We start from the raw sequence: 8535 nt of genomic DNA, 5'->3' as shown, positions 1-8535 counted from the left end.
CAACGATCATACCACGTTGAATACATCGGTTTTCGTCCGCTCACTGAAATTAAGCAGCGTCGGGCGCGGTTAGTACTTAGATGGGGGACCGCTTGGGAACACCGCGTGTTGTTGGCTTCACAACACTTTTTTACTTTTTTACTTTTTTCCTTTTTTTTCCGGTTTTAATTTTTTTTATATTATTTTGTAAATAATAATATTTTTTTTTATACACCTATCTATTATTTATTTATGTAAAACGCAATTATTTAACTAATTTCTGCTGTATACGTGTACTCGCATCATTTTTAATTTTGAATTTTGAATTTTGAATTTTGAAAATCGTAATCGTGTCGTATACGCAATGCACCGTAAGCACAAGTTTTGTTCAGTTCCATATAAAATGTACAATAGGCATGTATGCGAGTGTGAGTGCGAGTGCAAGTGTGAGTACGAGTGCCAGCGTAAATGAAAACCTTAAATGTTAGAAAACTTTTCAAGTAAAATTACTATTTAAGAAGCTTTGCTTATATTCCTTGTCTTCATTGTATAAAATTTAATAAAACAACAATCTATTGATTGCGCCTATTTATTAGCACTAGCACCAGCACTAGCACTAGCACTAGCAGTAGCACTAGCATTCATATGTTAAATTTTTTAATAAAAATATAAGTATATATAATAATTTTATTCTTCCTTAAAGATAAAATTAAAGTTAAAGTTAATATTGAAGTTAATATTACAGGCAATAGTACTACATAATTAAGCATGTAAAATACAAACACGAATATGTTCAATAACAGTTTTAGTTTAATTTTTCTATTCTGTTCATATTAACTTCACTAGAGAAGAAGAAAAAAGAAACTTTTCTATTTTATTTTATTTAAATTGAAATGAAAAATAAAATAAAATAGCTTTGGAAATAGCTTTAGAGTATTTTCTATTTTCTATTTTCTATTTTCCATTTTCCATATTATATATAGTACGTAGTAAGTAGTACGTATAAGAATAAGAATAAGATTAAGATTAAATACTGCGTAGAAATTGTAATTTTTTGAAAACACTTCTTGGCAAAACGAAAATAACCATTACCACGTTGAATACATCGGTTTTCGTCCGCTCACTGAAATTAAGCAGCGTCGGGCGCGGTTAGTACTTAGATGGGGGACCGCTTGGGAACACCGCGTGTTGTTGGCTTCACAACACTTTTTTACTTTTTTACTTTTTTCCTTTTTTTTCCGGTTTTAATTTTTTTTATATTATTTTGTAAATAATAATATTTTTTTTTATACACCTATCTATTATTTATTTATGTAAAACGCAATTATTTAACTAATTTCTGCTGTATACGTGTACTCGCATCATTTTTAATTTTGAATTTTGAATTTTGAATTTTGAAAATCGTAATCGTGTCGTATACGCAATGCACCGTAAGCACAAGTTTTGTTCAGTTCCATATAAAATGTACAATAGGCATGTATGCGAGTGTGAGTGCGAGTGCAAGTGTGAGTACGAGTGCCAGCGTAAATGAAAACCTTAAATGTTAGAAAACTTTTCAAGTAAAATTACTATTTAAGAAGCTTTGCTTATATTCCTTGTCTTCATTGTATAAAATTTAATAAAACAACAATCTATTGATTGCGCCTATTTATTAGCACTAGCACCAGCACTAGCACTAGCAGTAGCACTAGCATTCATATGTTAAATTTTTTAATAAAAATATAAGTATATATAATAATTTTATTCTTCCTTAAAGATAAAATTAAAGATTAAGTTAAAGTTAAAGTTAATATTACAGGCAATAGTACTACATAATTAAGCATGTAAAATACAAACACGGATATGTTCAATAACAGTTTTAGTTTAATTTTCCTATTCTGTTCATATTAACTTCACTAGAGAAGAAGAAAAAAGAAACTTTTCTATTTTATTTTAGCTTTGGAAATTGCTTTAGAGTATTTTCTATTTTCCATTTTTCATATAATATATAGTACGTAGTAAGTAGTACGTATAAGAATAAGAATAAGAATAAGATTAAAATACTGGTAGATGTAGATTTTTTGAAACACTTTCTTTGCCACGATCATACCACGTTGAATACATCGGTTTTCGTCCGCTCACTGAAATTAAGCAGCGTCGGGCGCGGTTAGTACTTAGATGGGGGACCGCTTGGGAACACCGCGTGTTGTTGGCTTCACAACACTTTTTTACTTTTTTACTTTTTTCCTTTTTTTTCCGGTTTTAATTTTTTTTATATTATTTTGTAAATAATAATATTTTTTTTTATACACCTATCTATTATTTATTTATGTAAAACGCAATTATTTAACTAATTTCTGCTGTATACGTGTACTCGCATCATTTTTAATTTTGAATTTTGAATTTTGAATTTTGAAAATCGTAATCGTGTCGTATACGCAATGCACCGTAAGCACAAGTTTTGTTCAGTTCCATATAAAATGTACAATAGGCATGTATGCGAGTGTGAGTGCGAGTGCAAGTGTGAGTACGAGTGCCAGCGTAAATGAAAACCTTAAATGTTAGAAAACTTTTCAAGTAAAATTACTATTTAAGAAGCTTTGCTTATATTCCTTGTCTTCATTGTATAAAATTTAATAAAACAACAATCTATTGATTGCGCCTATTTATTAGCACTAGCACCAGCACTAGCACTAGCACTAGCAGTAGCACTAGCATTCATATGTTAAATTTTTTAATAAAAATATAAGTATATATAATAATTTTATTCTTCCTTAAAGATAAAATTAAAGTTAAAGTTAATATTGAAGTTAATATTACAGGCAATAGTACTACATAATTAAGCATGTAAAATACAAACACGGATATGTTCAATAACAGTTTTAGTTTAATTTTTCTATTCTGTTCATATTAACTTCACTAGAGAAGAAGAAAAAAGAAACTTTTCTATTTTATTTTATTTAAATTGAAATGAAAAATAAAATAAAATAGCTTTGGAAATAGCTTTAGAGTATTTTCTATTTTCCATTTTCCATTTTCCATATAATATATAGTACGTAGTAAGTAGTACGTATAAGAATAAGAATAAGAATAAGAATAAGAATACTGGTAGATGTAGATTTTTTGAAACACTTCTTTGCCACGCCATACCACGTTGAATACTCGTTCTCGTCCGATCACCGAAATTAAGCCAGCGTCGGGCGCGGTTAGTACTTAGATGGGGGACCGCTTGGGAACACCGCGTGTTGTTGGCTCCACAACACTTTTTTCCTTTTTTTTGCGGTTTTAATTTTTTTTTATTTTATTTTGTTACTAATAATATTTTTCTTTATATCACATATCTATTATTTATTTATATAAAATGCAATTATTTAACTAATTTCTGCTGTATACGTATATTCGCATCATTTTTAATTTTGAAATTGTAATCGTGTCGTATACGAAATGCACGTAAGCTCAAGATTTGTTCAGTTCCATATAAAATGTACAATAGGCATGCATGCGAGTGCGAGTGCAAGTGTGAGTACGAGTGCCAGCGTGAATGAAAACCTTAAATGATAGAAAACTTTTCAAGTAAAATTACTAATTAAGAAGCTTTGCTTATATTCCTTGTCCTTATTGAATAAAATTTAATAAAACAACAATCTATTGATTGCGCCTATTTATTAGCACTAGCACTAGCACTAGCACTAGCACTAGCACTAGCACTAGCACTAGCACTAGCACTAGCAATAGCACTAGCACTAGCACTAGCACAGTAGCACTAGCACTAGCACTAGCAGTAGCACTAGCATTCATATGTTAAATTTTTTAATAAAAATATAAGTATGTATAAAATTTTATTCTTCCTTAAAGATTAAGTTAAAGTTAAAGTTAATATTGAAGTTAATATTACAGGCAATAGTACTACATAATTAAGCATGTAAAATACAAACACGGATATGTTCAATAACAGTTTTAGTTTAATTTTCCTATTCTGTTAATATTAACTTCACTAGAGAAGAAGAAAAAGAAACTTTTCTATTTTATTTTATTTAAATTGAAATGAAAAATAAAATAGCTTTGGAAATAGTTTTAGAGTATTTTCTATTTTCTATTTTCTATTTTCTATTTTCTATTTTCCATTTTCCATATTATATATAGTACGTAGTAAGTAGTACGTATAAGAATAAGAATAAGAATAAGAATAAGATTAAAATACTGGTAGATGTAGATTTTATGAAACACTTTCTTTGCCAACGCATACCACGTTGAATACATCGGTTTTCGTCCGCTCACTGAAATTAAGCAGCGTCGGGCGCGGTTAGTACTTAGATGGGGGACCGCTTGGGAACACCGCGTGTTGTTGGCTTCACAACACTTTTTTACTTTTTTACTTTTTTCCTTTTTTTTCCGGTTTTAATTTTTTTTATATTATTTTGTAAATAATAATATTTTTTTTTATACACCTATCTATTATTTATTTATGTAAAACGCAATTATTTAACTAATTTCTGCTGTATACGTGTACTCGCATCATTTTTAATTTTGAATTTTGAATTTTGAATTTTGAAAATCGTAATCGTGTCGTATACGCAATGCACCGTAAGCACAAGTTTTGTTCAGTTCCATATAAAATGTACAATAGGCATGTATGCGAGTGTGAGTGCGAGTGCAAGTGTGAGTACGAGTGCCAGCGTAAATGAAAACCTTAAATGTTAGAAAACTTTTCAAGTAAAATTACTATTTAAGAAGCTTTGCTTATATTCCTTGTCTTCATTGTATAAAATTTAATAAAACAACAATCTATTGATTGCGCCTATTTATTAGCACTAGCACCAGCACTAGCACTAGCACTAGCAGTAGCACTAGCATTCATATGTTAAATTTTTTAATAAAAATATAAGTATATATAATAATTTTATTCTTCCTTAAAGATAAAATTAAAGTTAAAGTTAATATTGAAGTTAATATTACAGGCAATAGTACTACATAATTAAGCATGTAAAATACAAACACGGATATGTTCAATAACAGTTTTAGTTTAATTTTTCTATTCTGTTCATATTAACTTCACTAGAGAAGAAGAAAAAAGAAACTTTTCTATTTTATTTTATTTAAATTGAAATGAAAAATAAAATAAAATAGCTTTGGAAATAGCTTTAGAGTATTTTCTATTTTCCATTTTCCATTTTCCATATTATATATAGTACGTAGTAAGTAGTACGTATAAGAATAAGAATAAGAATAAGAATAAGAATAAGAATAAGAATAAGAATAAGAATAAGAATAAGAATAAGAATAAGAATAAGAATAAAATAAGAATAAGAATAAGAATAAGAATAAGAATAAGAATAAGAATAAGAATAAGAATAAGAATAAGAATAAGAATAAGGATAAGAATAAGAATAAGAATAAGAATAAGAATAAGAATAAGAATAAGAATAAGAATAAGAATAAGAATAAGAATAAGAATAAGAATAAGAATAAGAATACGAATAAGAATAAGAATAAGAATAAGAATAAGAATAAGAATACGAATAAGAATAAGAATAAGAATAAGAATAAGAATAAGATTAAAATACTGGTAGATGTAGATTTTTTGAAACACTTTCTTTGCCAACGACCATACCACGTTGAATACATCGGTTCTCGTCCGATCACCGAAATTAAGCAGCGTCGGGCGCGGTTAGTACTTAGATGGGGACCGCTTGGGAACACCGCGTGTTGTTGGCTCCACAACACTTTTTTACTTTTTTCCTTTTTTTTGCGGTTTTAATTTTTTTTTATTTTATTTTGTTACTAATAATATTTTTCTTTATATCACATATCTATTATTTATTTATATAAAATGCAATTATTTAACTAATTTCTGCTGTATACGTATATTCGCATCATTTTTAATTTTGAAATTGTAATCGTGTCGTATACGAAATGCACGTAAGCTCAAGTTTTGTTCAGTTCCATATAAAATGTACAATAGGCATGCATGCGAGTGCGAGTGCAAGTGTGAGTACGAGTGCCAGCGTGAATGAAAACCTTAAATGATAGAAAACTTTTCAAGTAAAATTACTAATTAAGAAGCTTTGCTTATATTCCTTGTCCTTATTGAATAAAATTTAATAAAACAACAATCTATTGATTGCGCCTATTTATTAGCACTAGCACTAGCATAAGCATAGCACACATAGCACTAGCAGTAGACTAGCAGTAGCACTAGCATTCATAGTTAAATTTTAATAAAAAATAAGTATGTATAATAATTTATTCTCCTTAAAAAAAGTGTTAATTATTTAAGTTAATCATTAACAAGGCAATCAGTACTTCCATATTAAGCAAGTAACATACAAACACGGTATGTTCACTAAATTTAAAGTTAATTTTCTATTCGTTATATTAAACTTCACTAGAGAGAGAAAAAAGAAACTTTTCTATTTTATTTATTAAATTAAATGAAAAATAAATAAAAATGTTTTGGAAATGCTTTAAGAGTATTTTCTTTTCCATTTTCCATAAAATAAGTACGTAGTAAGTAGTACGTATAAGAATAAGAATAAGAATAAGATTAAAATACTGGTAGATGTAGATTTTTTGAAACACTTTCTTCGCCAGCGACCATACCACGTTGAATACATCGGTTCTCGTCCGATCACCGAAATTAAGCAGCGTCGGGCGCGGTTAGTACTTAGATGGGGACCGCTTGGGAACACCGCGTGTTGTTGGCATCACAACACTTTTTTACTTTTTTCCTTTTTTTTGCGGTTTTAATTTTTTTTTATTTTATTTTGTTACTAATAATATTTTTCTTTATATCACATATCTATTATTTATTTATATAAAATGCAATTATTTAACTAATTTCTGCTGTATACGTATATTCGCATCATTTTTAATTTTGAAATTGTAATCGTGTCGTATACGCAATGCACCGTAAGCACAAGTTTTGTTCAGTTCCATATAAAATGTACAATAGGCATGCATGCGAGTGCGAGTCCAAGTGTGAGTACGAGTGCCAGCGTGAATGAAAACCTTAAATGATAGAAAACTTTTCAAGTAAAATTACTAATTAAGAAGCTTTGCTTATATTCCTTGTCTTTATTGAATAAAATTTAATAAAACAACAATCTATTGATTGCGCCTATTTATTAGCACTAGCACTAGCACTAGCACTAGCACTAGCACTAGCATTCATATGTTAAATTTTTTAATAAAAATATAAGTATGTATAATAATTTTATTCTTCCTTAAAGATTAAGTTAAAGTTAAAGTTAATGTTACAGGCAATAGTACTACATAATTAAGCATGTAAAATACAAACACGGATATGTTCAATAACAGTTTTAGTTTAATTTTTCTATTCTGTTCATATTAACTTCACTAGAGAAGAAGAAAAAAGAAACTTTTCTATTTTATTTAAATTGAAATGAAAAATAAAATAAAATAGCTTTGGAAATAGCTTTAGAGTATTTTCTATTTTCCATTTTCCATTTTCCATATTATATATAGTACGTAGTAACTAGTACGTATAAGAATAAGAATAAGAATAAGAATAAGAATAAGATTAAAATACTGGTAGATGTAGATTTTTTGAAACGCTTTCTTTGCCAACGACCATACCACGTTGAATACATCGGTTCTCGTCCGATCACCGAAATTAAGCAGCGTCGGGCGCGGTTAGTACTTAGATGGGGGACCGCTTGGGAACACCGCGTGTTGTTGGCTCCACAACACTTTTTTACTTTTTTCCTTTTTTTTGCGGTTTTAATTTTTTTTTATTTTATTTTGTTACTAATAATATTTTTCTTTATATCACATATCTATTATTTATTTATATAAAATGCAATTATTTAACTAATTTCTGCTGTATACGTATATTCGCATCATTTTTAATTTTGAAATTGTAATCGTGTCGTATACGAAATGCACGTAAGCTCAAGTTTTGTTCAGTTCCATATAAAATGTACAATAGGCATGCATGCGAGTGCGAGTGCAAGTGTGAGTACGAGTGCCAGCGTGAATGAAAACCTTAAATGATAGAAAACTTTTCAAGTAAAATTACTAATTAAGAAGCTTTGCTTATATTCCTTGTCCTTATTGAATAAAATTTAATAAAACAACAATCTATTGATTGCGCCTATTTACTAGCACTAGCACTAGCACTAGCACTAGCACTAGCACTAGCACTAGCACTAGCAGTAGCACTAGCACTAGCACTAGCAGTAGCACTAGCATTCATATGTTAAATTTTTTAATAAAAATATAAGTATGTATAAAATTTTATTCTTCCTTAAAGATTAAGTTAAAGTTAAAGTTAATATTGAAGTTAATATTACAGGCAATAGTACTACATAATTAAGCATGTAAAATACAAACACGGATATGCTCAATAACAGTTTTAGTTTAATTTTCCTATTCTGTTCATATTAACTTCACTAGAGAAGAAGAAAAAAGAAACTTTTCTATTTTATTTTATTTAAATTGAAATGAAAAATAAAATAAAATAGCTTTGGAAATTGCTTTAGAGTATTTTCTATTTTCCATTTTCCATTTTTCATATAATATATAGTACGTAGTAAGTAGTACGTATAAGAATAAGAA

At 28.5% G+C, this 8535-nt stretch overlaps 1 protein-coding gene, 1 non-coding gene and 6 pseudogenes across 2 annotated transcripts in view; all 8 read left to right on the top strand.

Annotated features, from left to right (window-relative positions):
• LOC119686508 lies at positions 1-117 on the top strand (annotated as a pseudogene).
• LOC119677223 overlaps positions 1-8535 on the top strand; it is a 13850-nt gene that overhangs the window by 4774 nt on the left and 541 nt on the right. The window lies entirely within an intron of this gene.
• Positions 1057-1176, top strand: LOC119686519 (annotated as a pseudogene).
• LOC119686515 lies at positions 2056-2173 on the top strand (annotated as a pseudogene).
• On the top strand, positions 4193-4309 carry LOC119686517 (annotated as a pseudogene).
• Positions 5556-5673, top strand: LOC119686666 (annotated as a pseudogene).
• Positions 6545-6662, top strand: LOC119686677 (annotated as a pseudogene).
• LOC119686521 lies at positions 7541-7659 on the top strand. Its single transcript, XR_005252944.1, has one exon. It is a non-coding gene; the product is annotated as a 5S ribosomal RNA (ribosomal RNA).

This window comes from Teleopsis dalmanni, chromosome 2 (genome assembly GCF_002237135.1).
Source record: "Teleopsis dalmanni isolate 2A chromosome 2, ASM223713v2, whole genome shotgun sequence".
In the NCBI taxonomy this organism is placed as follows: Eukaryota; Metazoa; Arthropoda; class Insecta; order Diptera; family Diopsidae; genus Teleopsis; species Teleopsis dalmanni.
The sequence above is the reverse complement of the archived record's forward strand: the minus strand, read 5'-3'. Positions and strand labels throughout refer to the sequence as shown.